This window comes from Pomacea canaliculata, linkage group LG8 (genome assembly GCF_003073045.1).
Source record: "Pomacea canaliculata isolate SZHN2017 linkage group LG8, ASM307304v1, whole genome shotgun sequence".
Taxonomy (NCBI): Eukaryota; Metazoa; Mollusca; class Gastropoda; order Architaenioglossa; family Ampullariidae; genus Pomacea; species Pomacea canaliculata.
The window spans coordinates 12,843,417-12,855,385 of record NC_037597.1 but is presented as its reverse complement, the minus strand read 5'-3'; the positions used below and the strand labels follow the sequence as shown (position 1 = coordinate 12,855,385).

Below are 11,969 nucleotides of genomic sequence, written 5' to 3'. Positions count from 1 at the left end.
AAAGGCGGTACCCAGAGAGTGTCTAATGAAGGTAATTCAGACAATTTTATATTATGGGTAACTTTTCTTGCTTTTGTTTTGCCTATTTAATTTTGTTGTGAATTCCCTTTCACAATCTCATGTTGAACATAGTGTTGGTTATACAAGTTTCTTACTGCCTCCCAAATCACCGTTGATTGACTTCATTCACCTATAAAAGTTAATTGTCCACTTTTGCTCACAGTGCTATGTTCATATTGTTGCAGCATTTGCCTGGCTCATTCTGAAACAAGACAGAGAATTGAAATTGATGCTACAGGAAGTAAAAGATATGGTGATTCATTCACTGATAAGCAAAGACCAGCCTGCTCCAGCAAAGGATGCCTGAATGTTGCCAGAAGATTTGAGCCTTCCGATTAGAACACAGCAAGAGCTGTTGCAACTGGATGGACGCCTTGATGATGATTCCTTTCATGAATTACTCGTACGTAAAGCAGATGTCATTGTTAAAGCCATGATTGAAATGATAATCTGTAATAATTTAGGGGAATTTTAAAGCATAGCTTGACATTTTTGAAAAACTTATGTTTTTATAGGGAATTCATTTGAGAATGATCAGTTCTTGTCAATCTATCATACATCATATAGTGTGGAACACAATAAGTCAAATTTTAAATCGAGTTTCAAAGGGTTTCAGCCTCATAAACTTTATGGTTATTGGGGAAGGAAACATTAAATGTCAGCTTTTTGTGAAAGTTTTCAGTTTATAATTTTTGTATGGCCCTTGAATTGTAAATAATTAAAGCCATGTATATTTTCACTACACCCTTTCTTGTTTATGATGTGTGGTTTACTTTTGACAGATATTTTTCTTGTCTTCTAAAGATTTGCAAGTCAAAAGCCTCTCCTGTGTGGGTAGAACGAATGCAAAGGATTGTGCGAAAAGAATTATGCGGCGACTCCTGACCAACAAGATTGCTCGGAACTATAACTGGAAAGGACAAAAGGGAGAGATGTGTGCTTTCAAGGGACTGAAGGTGCAGGCCATGATCTACAGTAAGTGATGATGTATAAATGTTAGTGTATATTATTATTAAAGGTATAGATATATGATATATTGTCTACACATACTTTGACAAAAAAGAGAAGTGCAGATCTAAGTGCTTATTTTTGTATAACATGAATTGACATTTTTCATTGCTAGCTCTACAGTTGAAAATTATTTGTAGCTCTTGTCAGTATTAATTGTGCTTCTATGGGTGAAACTAGCGTAAAAACGGAAAGACATGGGGAACAAGCATAAGCACCATAAAACTGAAACAATATGTATAGTGTGAGACTTCTTTAGTCCATCTTTAATCTATAAACCTGTAGCGCTTCTTTAATCTACAAATCCCATTTTTGCTATCTGCAGAAGCTGTACGGAAGAACCGTGGGTGTATGGAGGCTTCCGATAAAGTTAGTGCAGGAGCCATCACAGAGTGGAGACCAATGCTTCAGCAGACAGTGCTGTTCTACCTGTCCGTCGTCCTTCCCGCCCGAGCTGCCATCCGCATCAGAGAGCGACGACTCCTCTCTCAGTGACAGAGAAGTCTAGAGATATACACGTAATGTCTACGATGACTGCAATGCCACCTACAGCCGCCGTCCTGGTCACGTAGCCATTTGCTTCCCACGGCAACTAGCAGGCAGTCCAGACAGTCCTTTGCCACTGGATCGCCCCCACGATCAAGAGCTGTCTCCCACATAGGACACCTCTGCGCTCTACCTCATTGTACTCCTCTACACTGGCATATGTCTGCCCCACCTTTCTGCATGTGTGACCACAGGCTTGTCACCAAGCAACTCTTGACCCCAATTGGGACGCTTGATACTTCACCATTTAAGTTCACACATGACATTGCTGTAGAAGAGGTTCTATCCAATACATGGCCTTGGATGTAGCTGGTGATTATCTCTGATATTTTGCACAAATATCTGATAGTTTAGATATCTGATGATTACGAATAAGAAGGTTTCCGTATACTCGAATAAAGGCATGTGGATCTGATAGTGTTCTATATACCTTGTTCTTAAAGCCTTTTCCCCAGATGTACAGGAACCTTTGTTCAGCCTTGTTTTACAGTGTGGAAAATCTCATAAGGCTGGTTAATTTGACTGATGTGTCCATTGTAGAAGGTTGGTGATGATAATTTGATCGTTGTTATGTACAGAAGGATACCTGTATTTCTTGTGTATTTTGTGCTACATCTAGATGGATTAACCATATACTATATCTTTTCTTACATCTAAAGCTCTATTAGTTTAGTTTTAGTTTAATTATTCCTTGGGAATTTTTATGGAGCTTAACACCTATCCTTGAAACATTTTAAATTGAACTGTTTAAAAGTGTTACTTTAATAACATTCCTTTGCTTTGACTTAACAGTGGTTAATTAATTCCTCTGATTGTTCTCTGTTTCTCATCTTTATCACATATGGTCAATGCTTTTGTTGTACATCTATAGTTAATGCTTATTAATAATTGGAATGATATGTCCCTTGTAGTAGGGTAAGAAGATGATAATTAGCATATTGTTATCTACATAGGGGTAACTGTCTTTTTTTGGTGTATTTTGTACATCATCCAATTGTATTTACAATTCACTATTTTTTAGTAAATGTAAATGTCGATAAGTTTCGTTTTAGTTCAATTATTTCTTGGCACTCTGCACGGATAACAGTGCCGCACAACCTCACCTTTAAGTACTGAAATGTGAAATATTTAAAAGTATTAATTTAAGAAAAGATCCTATGCATTGATTTGTCAGTGTTTAATTAATTCATATTCTTGTTCTCTTTTTTGAGTATCATTTATTCATTTTTATCACAAATGGTCACCATTTTGTACTTGCTATTGTATAATGTAAATTTGTCTCCTGGATGGATCCACAATGACAGGAAATATGGTTTAATTACAACAAATGAAAATCTTCTCTGTACGTCATTTATGCCATGTTTGAAGTGAAACTGTGAAAAGTATGTGTGAACTGTGAAACATTTACATTAGGTTTCAAAAACATTTTTAAAACGTTTAAAAAACGTGTCCTTCGAAACATTTAAATTAGGTTTAAAAAACATTTTAAAAACGTTTTTAAAACATTTACATACGAATATTTATTAAATGTTTTTAAAATGTTTTACAGAAAAATGTTTATAAAACGTTTTAAAAATATTTTTAAAATGTTTTACAAATGTTTGCAGAAAACGTTTTTAAAACATTACTTTGATGGGCATGATAAACATTTTTAAAACGTTTTCTGCAAACCTTTTTAAAATGTTTTATGTAAACATTTTAAAACGTTTTTAAAACGTTTTTAAAACGTTTGCATGCTATCTGGGTCCAACCCGGCAAGTCACTCTTCTATAGGTGTGCCACCTCTTGCCCTGATAATTTCTTATTTGTGTAAAATAAACTAATAATTTTTTTCATGTAGTCCCCATGACCTTGCGATGTGGTGGGACGTGTAGGAAACTTTATTTATCTCGAGACCAGATTTTTGTGAGGGCGGTGCCCATCTCCTCTCCATCGCTGCCTGACCTTGCCCACCCCTCTGACGGTAAGTTACCTGTTAAAGGTGCGCTACGTCACACGGGTGCCGAACAAACTATGGTGTGCGCGGTATCGAGTGTGTAACCAAGAGTTTAGGAGGAAGGCGAGAATCAACTTGTTTGAATAATGTTGCTAATAGGTATAGAAGGTCTGGGATTGTGAACTTACCCAATGATCTACCTTGTCTTTTTGTGGCGCTGCGCTATCAAAAGTGAACGCCTCTTGCAGCTGAACTGAGAAGTTCGGATCAAATTTCCTATCTATATATGTGTAGATAGTGAATAGAGACAAACGTACGTATAGGAGAGAGATTATATATATATACACACACAGAACGCTTTCTCTAATTTATAGACCGTGAGTGTTGCGTGGACAGTGCGTTTGTCCGCGTGGGAGTTTTCATAGCAGGCGGCTACCAAATTTTCGCTTTACCAGGCACCCGTTTCTCCGTTTCCCCTCATTCTCTCGTCTGCCTCTCCACCCAGCTGCCCGTATCGAGGCCTCCCTCTCTCACCCGGATGTTTCCGTGCCAATTACAAAGATTACTTTGACAAAGGCGTGAAGGCGGTGGTCCCTCCCGCCCTGCTTTTCCCGTGCGTATGAATGGTGATGGGTTTTCCTGATACACCTGCGGAGATTCTCCAACGAAAGCCTTCCTTTCCCCCCCTCCGACCAACGGAATGCGAAGGGAGGGAGGGGGTGAGACAGTCAAGAAGTCAAGAAGACTATTCTTGTCTGTGGTTCCCCCTACCCCACCTTCCTCCTATGATAGGAGTCGTGTTCTTAGATTTACTTTGTGAAAACTTTTAATAAATATTTTGAAAACTTTCATCAGTCTATAAGAGTGTTGTCTACCATTGCTGGTAGGAGGTTCAATCTTTCCTTCCTTCGTAGGAGGCTTGACTTTCCATGAAGTAGGAGGCTTTGGCATAGCTGACTAGCACAAGGGCTTAGCGGTCAGAGGACAGGATTTCTTCAAACAGTTTGAGAAGAATGGAAGGCGGCTGTCGGCCACCTTGTGGGCGTTAACACCTGGGGGCCGCTGTCCTGACCTTATCACCGCCTGTAGCTGGGACAGGTAGGTGTGATGAATGGCGAGGGTCGCTGCTAATGAACTTTGTGAGTCAGTCACCTGTCTCCGATCCCCTTCACTCCCTCAAGCTACCATTAGCTTTCCCCCTTTATCTCATGGTGATGGTGTATGAGGTGAGGCGGGTAAAGAATGGTACTAATAGCTTTAACGTTTGTTTTTTAGGCTAATGGCCGTGAGGATTTTTTTCTTTTAAATTAAGATGTAAGGATTGTTTGTATATGCTATTTATGATTTAGGGTGATGGTGTATGTAGGGATGTGTGTGTGTGTGTGCGCACGCGTGTTGGTATATTTCTAAATGTCGTGTTTGGATGTTTATTTATCTTTACATGTAGAGTTCTTGGTTCATGTGTTTATACAAGTCGATTTATCTGGTCTTGTTTATAACTGGATAATGTTTACAGCTGTTTTTAAGATGTGTATTGTTGCTGTTGCTAGGCTTTCGAAGCAATAAAGAATCAATGGATATTCTCTCTTTCACCTCTATCGCTGACATGGTAAAGTGGACAAGTTTAGTACCATCAGGACACATTTTAATCAAGGGATTCTCTTTATGTATTATTAGCGATGATTAATGAAGTAGGTAAAGTCATGAAAGTTCACAGCGAGCGATGAACTCCGCCCTCCTTTGATTTCCCATCACAAACGATACAGCATCGTGCATTTGAAACAGAGGTTGATGTCTACACTACACAATCGTGCTTTCTGTCTGTTGTCTACCTGTAATTTGCAAGCTGATTACAAATTGACTTCTTTGATGACCGCGGAAATCCACCCAGCACAACTTTTAGAAGGGCAACCTGGGTGTAGATGGGTTTCAGTTCGTAGGGTGTTTACCTGCCGAAGACATTGTAGTCGAGACAGCAGGAGGCACTATCTTGACAGCTAGCACTCAGTTAAATAGCTAGCACTCAGTTAAATAGGTAGCACTCAGTTAAATAGCTAGCTCTCAGATAAATAGCAAGACTACTCGACGATGAAGTCGCATTCCTGAAACTCCATACCACGATTTCTAATGACTGTCAAAAGCAGGGATTTTGCAGACTGAAGAAAAAGCAAACATGTTCAGTGACTTTGTCAAGCACTTTTTTCAATATATCAGATAGAAACCCTCTGTTTCGTCTGTAGCTCTGTGTTTGTCATCATCATGTAATCATAAAGACAGGGGAATACTTTTCCCCCCAAAGAATAGCAAGTCATTGGAAAGCAAACCCAGACTGTTGGAGCCCCGGATGCTGATCAGTTTGAAAAGACGGAAGCTGACTGTTGTTGCCTACAGAAGGTTGCCATAATTCTTGAAAGTGAAGCAGGTGGTTGCCAAGTGTCGAGCAAGCGTGCGAACGTCCACAGCAATATTGTAATCAGTGTTTATTGCCCGCAACACAAGTGTGGGTGCAGAGAGGTGAGACGACTGCACTCCGATGACCCCTTGCAGGAACACGCAGACTTCTCAAGTGAGCTCGCGTTACCTTTAATGAAAAGCGAAGGTGCAACCACACCCACACAAAAAGCAAGGCAGAACAATGTACTGATATGATGAAACAATTGTTAGTAGATATTGTTGCATGCCGCAGCTACTCAAAGGTTCGTGCAGTCTGCTGACAACTGCGCAAGTGTTTGAAATGTCATCAACCTCACCAAAAACATTTATGTTATCTGTGCACGCTGTTGTACACCTCGCAACCTTCTCTCTCCTATATATATATATGCAGATAGACTGAATAAACAAATATATACTTTTGTCTTATTTCTTCTTCGTCTTTAATAACCCGTTTATGCATGCAGGCAAGCACACACATGCACACCACAAAACACATTGTAACGCAAAAAAAAAAAAAAAACAAAACAAAAAAAAAAACAAAAATATATATTTCGTCAGATTGTGATATAAAAACACATAAACAGGCATATTTCGTCAGATTGTGACAGCCTATGTAAATTAGCCAGTGGAACAGAAGAACATCAGCAGCAAAGAAAAACTAATTATCTCTTTAGCTCAAAGCGCTTTGATTTGTCACCAACGCACCCTCTCTCTGTGTTTACATACAATAACAACAACAACAACAACAACAACAACAACATCATAAATTTGAAATTTTATACAAAACTTTTAAGTGTAAATCGTGGGCTCACAGACAAGGGCAGAAAATCTGACTTTTTAAAAACTGAAAATATTTTTCTGTCTATTTCTGGAACTGTTCATATAATAAAAGCAGAGCAAGTGAGCACAATGCCAGTCGGGAACAAATAAAAGTCAGTAACGAGTTTGACATTCGGTTTTAACTCACAAACACGACTTACACCTGGCGATATGTAAGACGGAGGAGTGCTAGCACGCACAGACCTCACAGGAACATACATGGGATGCTCCATGCTTCGCGGAGCCATGGGAGCCGCCTTGAGACCACCATTGTGACACGCGAGTTGTAATCGTCTGAAAAAGAATGACAGCCCCCAAAGAAGGAGAATTATATTGCCAGAGCCGGGGTGATGAACAATGGTGGAGGATGTCATTGACTTTCAGATTGACCCATAAACAAGTTCAAACATGCGATGCCTCTTTCATCTGCTTCTATTCATGTTCGCGTAGGCATAAAAAACTCAGTTTTGTTGTCGGCTTTACTCGGCTCCATGGAAGATTGTGACTGAGACGCGAGCTTATACATTTGCTTCTCCTCTTTCTGTATCTGTGACCTGCCATCTCCTTTCCTCTCTCCTCTCCCCAGCCCCTTACTCTCTTTCTCTCCCTCGTTATCTTTGTGGCAACTTTATAACTACAAGTAAAGTTAAATAGTTAATAACAACTTGGTTTAATCTATTACTATTATAGCTGCGAGCTACCCACCTGCGGAGAATAATTTATTAATGTATTGTGTGAGAAATGAAATAATTAAGGCAGAGAAAATGTTTTAAAGAATTCCCCAATAAGTCTGTCAGACATTGCTTCCTCACAATTACCTACAGCACTAATAACTTCAACTATTCTACCTTAAAGTATATCAGAGTATGTTCCCTATGGATTCTTCATCTTTTTTTCATCATAGACTTTTATGACTCTTCAAAATGAGTTTGGGTCGTTACAGAATTCTGTAGATTTCTTATATTATTTTTGAATTTGTTTTAATCTTAAGTTCTTTGTAACCTTATTTATTTCTAATATATTAAGTCTAAATTTTTCACTAAGAATTCTTTTTAAAATGTGTAGAAATTTCTTGCGCTCTTTATTAAACCAAGCTTGAATTTTGTTTTTACTGCTCTCCAGGATCTGTAAGAATTTTGTTAAACCTGGTAGTCAGTGCAGCATTATCTCTACTACAGACTTATTTCATTTAAACCACACAAAGTTTTCTCGGTGAAAATTATTGTGATCCAGTAGCAGATGTCGTATTTATGATTTAGCTGACTTTAGACAAAACTATTTGCTTGGGTGTTAGCATCAGTAGTTTCAATGGCATGTGTTTTGAGTGTAATGTATTCCTCACTCTTAAAGACTGGCAGCACTTCAGGATCTCCTAGGATACAATAACATAGTCGGTGAATCCAGGCTAACATCAAGTGGCTGAGATTTCAGTAGCTAATATGTCGGTGAGATTGCCAGAACACTATTTAAGTAAAGTCTCAATTGTTAACAAACTGAAACTTAACCGAATTTCCCTGTTTTCCATGAATGTCACGGTGGAGGGGATGAGAGAGAGAGAGGAAAGAAGCCCCAAGTCCGTTGCCCCTGACACTGTGGTCAGTGTAGTGTAACGGTGGAAACTAAGGTTAGAGCGAAGTAATGACCCAGACACTGGCTCCCTCCACATTCTAATACGCCTCAGCCCTCTTGGCACAGCAACGCATCTGCCGGAAAGCTAAGAGCAGAATAAACTTGTGAGTCAGGAAAACCGGCTTGGCATGCTTCTTTCTTTTATATCTCTCGTTTTGTATACCTTCCTTTTTATTCCTTCTTTCATTCATTCATTCATTCCTGACAGTCTACCTTTATTTCTTAATCCCCATCTTCTACCTTTTAAATATTTCTTCCCTCTTTTTTTTCTTCTCATCTCTCTCTCTGTCTTTCTCTCCCGCCCCCACCTCACGCCACTCGCGCTTTGCACTTTCCGTTGGCAGCCTGCAGTTCAGTCTCTGTAATACATCTCCATTTCCACTTTTTCTTCTTCCTGGCGAAACCACCTGCTTGCTGTTACCTGTGTCTGCACGTCAATTTATAGAGCTTAACTTAGTTAATTGCAAAGCTTGAAAAAAAATGGGGGAGGGGAATGTTCTTCAGTCCCAGGTGATGGCAGACGATAGCTACCACACACCCACGGAGTACGAACCTGTTCTTTGTTCTAAAGGGATTTTCTGAAACTTTGGCGTTCTTGTTTGTTTGTTTGAGTGTTTGTTTGTTTGTTTGAGTGTTTGTTTATTTGTGAGCGCCTGTGTGCGTGTCTCTGTTTTTGAGTGTGTATGTGTCTGTGTGTGTGTGGTTGCCTAGAGCGCAAGCACTGAGGGGGACGCTGAGATGATATGCACTTTTGTTTTTGTTTTGTTTATTTATTTTTTAAGCAGCGAATGATATATTAAGACATGGAGTGTACATGATTGCTCGGGATAGCAGTTATTCAGAACCACGAGAAATGTACACTGTCAGGGTCCGAATAATCCGAACTGTCGCTCATTCTCTCTCTCTGACTGGTATGACTGCAGGCAATGTTGTGCATGTCACCAACGTGACGTAGTACACTGTTACGGCGCTCGTTGAGCGCACGTGCTAATCGTAGCGGATAATTAATTAACGGATCGGTTTTGGAGGCTGAAATTTACAGATTAGTGTTTTATATCGCCTATGTCTTCTGATGTCTGGAAAAAACGCAAACCGTTCGTGTTGGTCATGAAGCGGGAAGCTGTTCAAACGCTCATCTGAGGATCGATTTAATTGACATGAGTAGGCTTCACGGTTCCATTCTCAGCACTGGTTCCGCGTGCCTTCTCATGTCATGCGTGGTAGAGCGGGATCCACGTGTCACGTGCACCCCAACTGTGTAGTCAAGGATAGAGTGATGTCCCTCCGCCTAACTGGCTGGAGGGGAACAGGGGGTAGTGCTCTTTTGAAAGTTTGTTTTACCGCTTACAATCAGCATCTACAAGTTATTCGGTGCGGTCACATACCCACGCACTCATACGTACGTGTTTCTGCCACTCGAAAGGACGTGCGAGTGCTGTACAATTATGCAAAAACGTCTTAAACCCTCGCCATCAAATCCCTATCGTTCGTACTGCAGCACCCTGGAGTTGTACAAATCCATTGTCCGCTGTGGCACGAAGCACTCTTGAAGACAAATTAACGTCTTCCTGCAGTCGAGCGGCCGCCAGAACGATTTGACTGACTCAACCTCTCGAGCAGGTCGGCGGCCTAACCGCGTGTAGGAGAGGCTTTGAGCCTCTTTACTCTCTTCGTGTTTGTGCTTGGCAAACGCACAACGTTTAGCACGCGGGGCCAGTGTTTTGTACCTCCGTGCTTGGGTTATTCCGGGTGTCTCTCGTCTCCTCCTTCTCTCCGTCACTCTCCCTCTCTCTCTTCCCCACCTCCGCATGCTCGCCCTATTTGCGCGCGTGCGTGAGAAATCTTGATCGCTTTCTTCCGTGGAGGCTGTGGTGAGGACAGAGAGCGAGAGAAACCTCTCACCGCGTCTCGCGAAACAACGTTCTGTCTCGTCTGCCGCGAGAGCACACGATCAAGACCTGTCTAGTGAGTCAATCGTCGGTTGACCACGACAGGTGGCAGACACTTGTTCCTCAACGATTGCCTGCTACTTTTCTTTCCTTTTTACGTCTGTATTTCTTGTTTGCATTCTTTGCTCGGAAAGAATTTTATTTTTTTCCCTTCTGTGAAAAGTAGGCGTAAGATGTTTTTATAAAAGAACGGGAAAACAAAACCCGACGGTGTGATATCTCAGCAGCATTGAAAACATTAAGAAACGAAACTGCTGTTCATACCTTGTGAACTTTAAGAAACAGAACTGCTATTCATATCATGTGAACATTGTGGTCTAGAGATCCCTGAGCCTTTTCTCCATCGTCTCCCTTTGCCTTCATCTGTATAAAAAAACAGACATAGACACGTTTAGGTCAAGAGATTTTAGACGGAGAAAAAAAAAAGAACAACCAAAGGTCAACGAGTCCTAAGCCATGATTGTTCCTCCCCAAACAATCTTTCCTCCTGCAGTGATAGCCTCAAAATAGAGCTCTCCTTAAGCGTGAAAGGACTGCACCAAACAGGATGATGAATCAAATCGAGTGCCAATCCATTTTTGGAGTTGAATAGGTACTCAGCCAAGTTTACGGTGAATGCTTAGCAATCGTTTAAACAAAAACCGGAACCGTCTTCATTTGTGCGAGGATAGGAGGAAGGCTGGAGTTGTGGGAGGGGAAGAGTCGGGGGGTGGAATAGAGGAAAATGCGCTCGCGGGCCTACAAATGCTGAGAGCTCGCTAGCTTCTTGAGTCGATCTGCTGAAGAAGTTTAGTGTATACCTCACTGTAATACAGATTATAGCATGACACTGATGCCATGTAGCTGATTTCTTTAGAGTGATTACGGTGTATCTGATAAACGAAGACATGGCAGCAGGTTTGCTAACAGGTTTGCTAACTTAATTAAAGTTTTATTTTGTTTCCTTTTTTAAAGCTGAATCCTGATGGTAAACTCGTAATAGTACAATCTGAGTTTACCGACAAAATGCAAATTACTGGTTGCTTTCATGTGAGTAGCGGGAAAATCCCCCTCTTAAAGTTAAAACAAGTTTGAGTTAATGGTTTTGATTTTGACCGATTTTGTTTAGTCTTTAGTCTTTGTTCATGGAGATTTTTATGCCTGATTTTCTAAGGATTATTTTGTTGTGCTTTGTGCTCGATCTATTGTTTTACCACGAACTAATATCTATATATATGTCCATGGTTTTACTCAGTAATTGCATTCTTTTAGTAATTTTTTTTCTCTTGCTTGTTAATTTTCCTCTTAAATGTTGTTATTTTTCTTTTTGAATGTAAAATATTGCATATTTGTGCCAGCAGCGAAACATGTACCTCATTAAGTATAAGTGAAACCCACCGGCCCCTCCTCGCTCTTTCATCAGGTAAATGCAGTTTCTGAAAGAATCCAGTCATACAAAGAAGAGGAAGCATCAAAACACCTGCACGGAGGCTGTTACCTCTACGCCATAATAACTAGTGGCAGACTTCAATCTGGGCAAAAGATTTTTTGCCAAAAAAATCCCCAAAACATTCTTGGCAGAAAACATCGCATCTCCGGACACCTTTCGA

General features: G+C 40.4%; 1 long non-coding RNA gene across 2 annotated transcripts; it reads left to right on the top strand.

The window, feature by feature from the left end:
• Positions 1–407: 407 nt before the first annotated feature.
• Positions 408–1,451, top strand: LOC112571153. Of its 2 annotated transcripts, none has more exons than XR_003100757.1 (3): positions 408–463; positions 865–1,035; positions 1,394–1,451. It is a non-coding gene; the product is annotated as an uncharacterized LOC112571153 (long non-coding RNA). The 2 variants fall into 2 exon arrangements; XR_003100758.1 differs by having other exon boundaries at positions 449–463; positions 843–1,035.
• Positions 1,452–11,969: the final 10,518 nt, after the last annotated feature.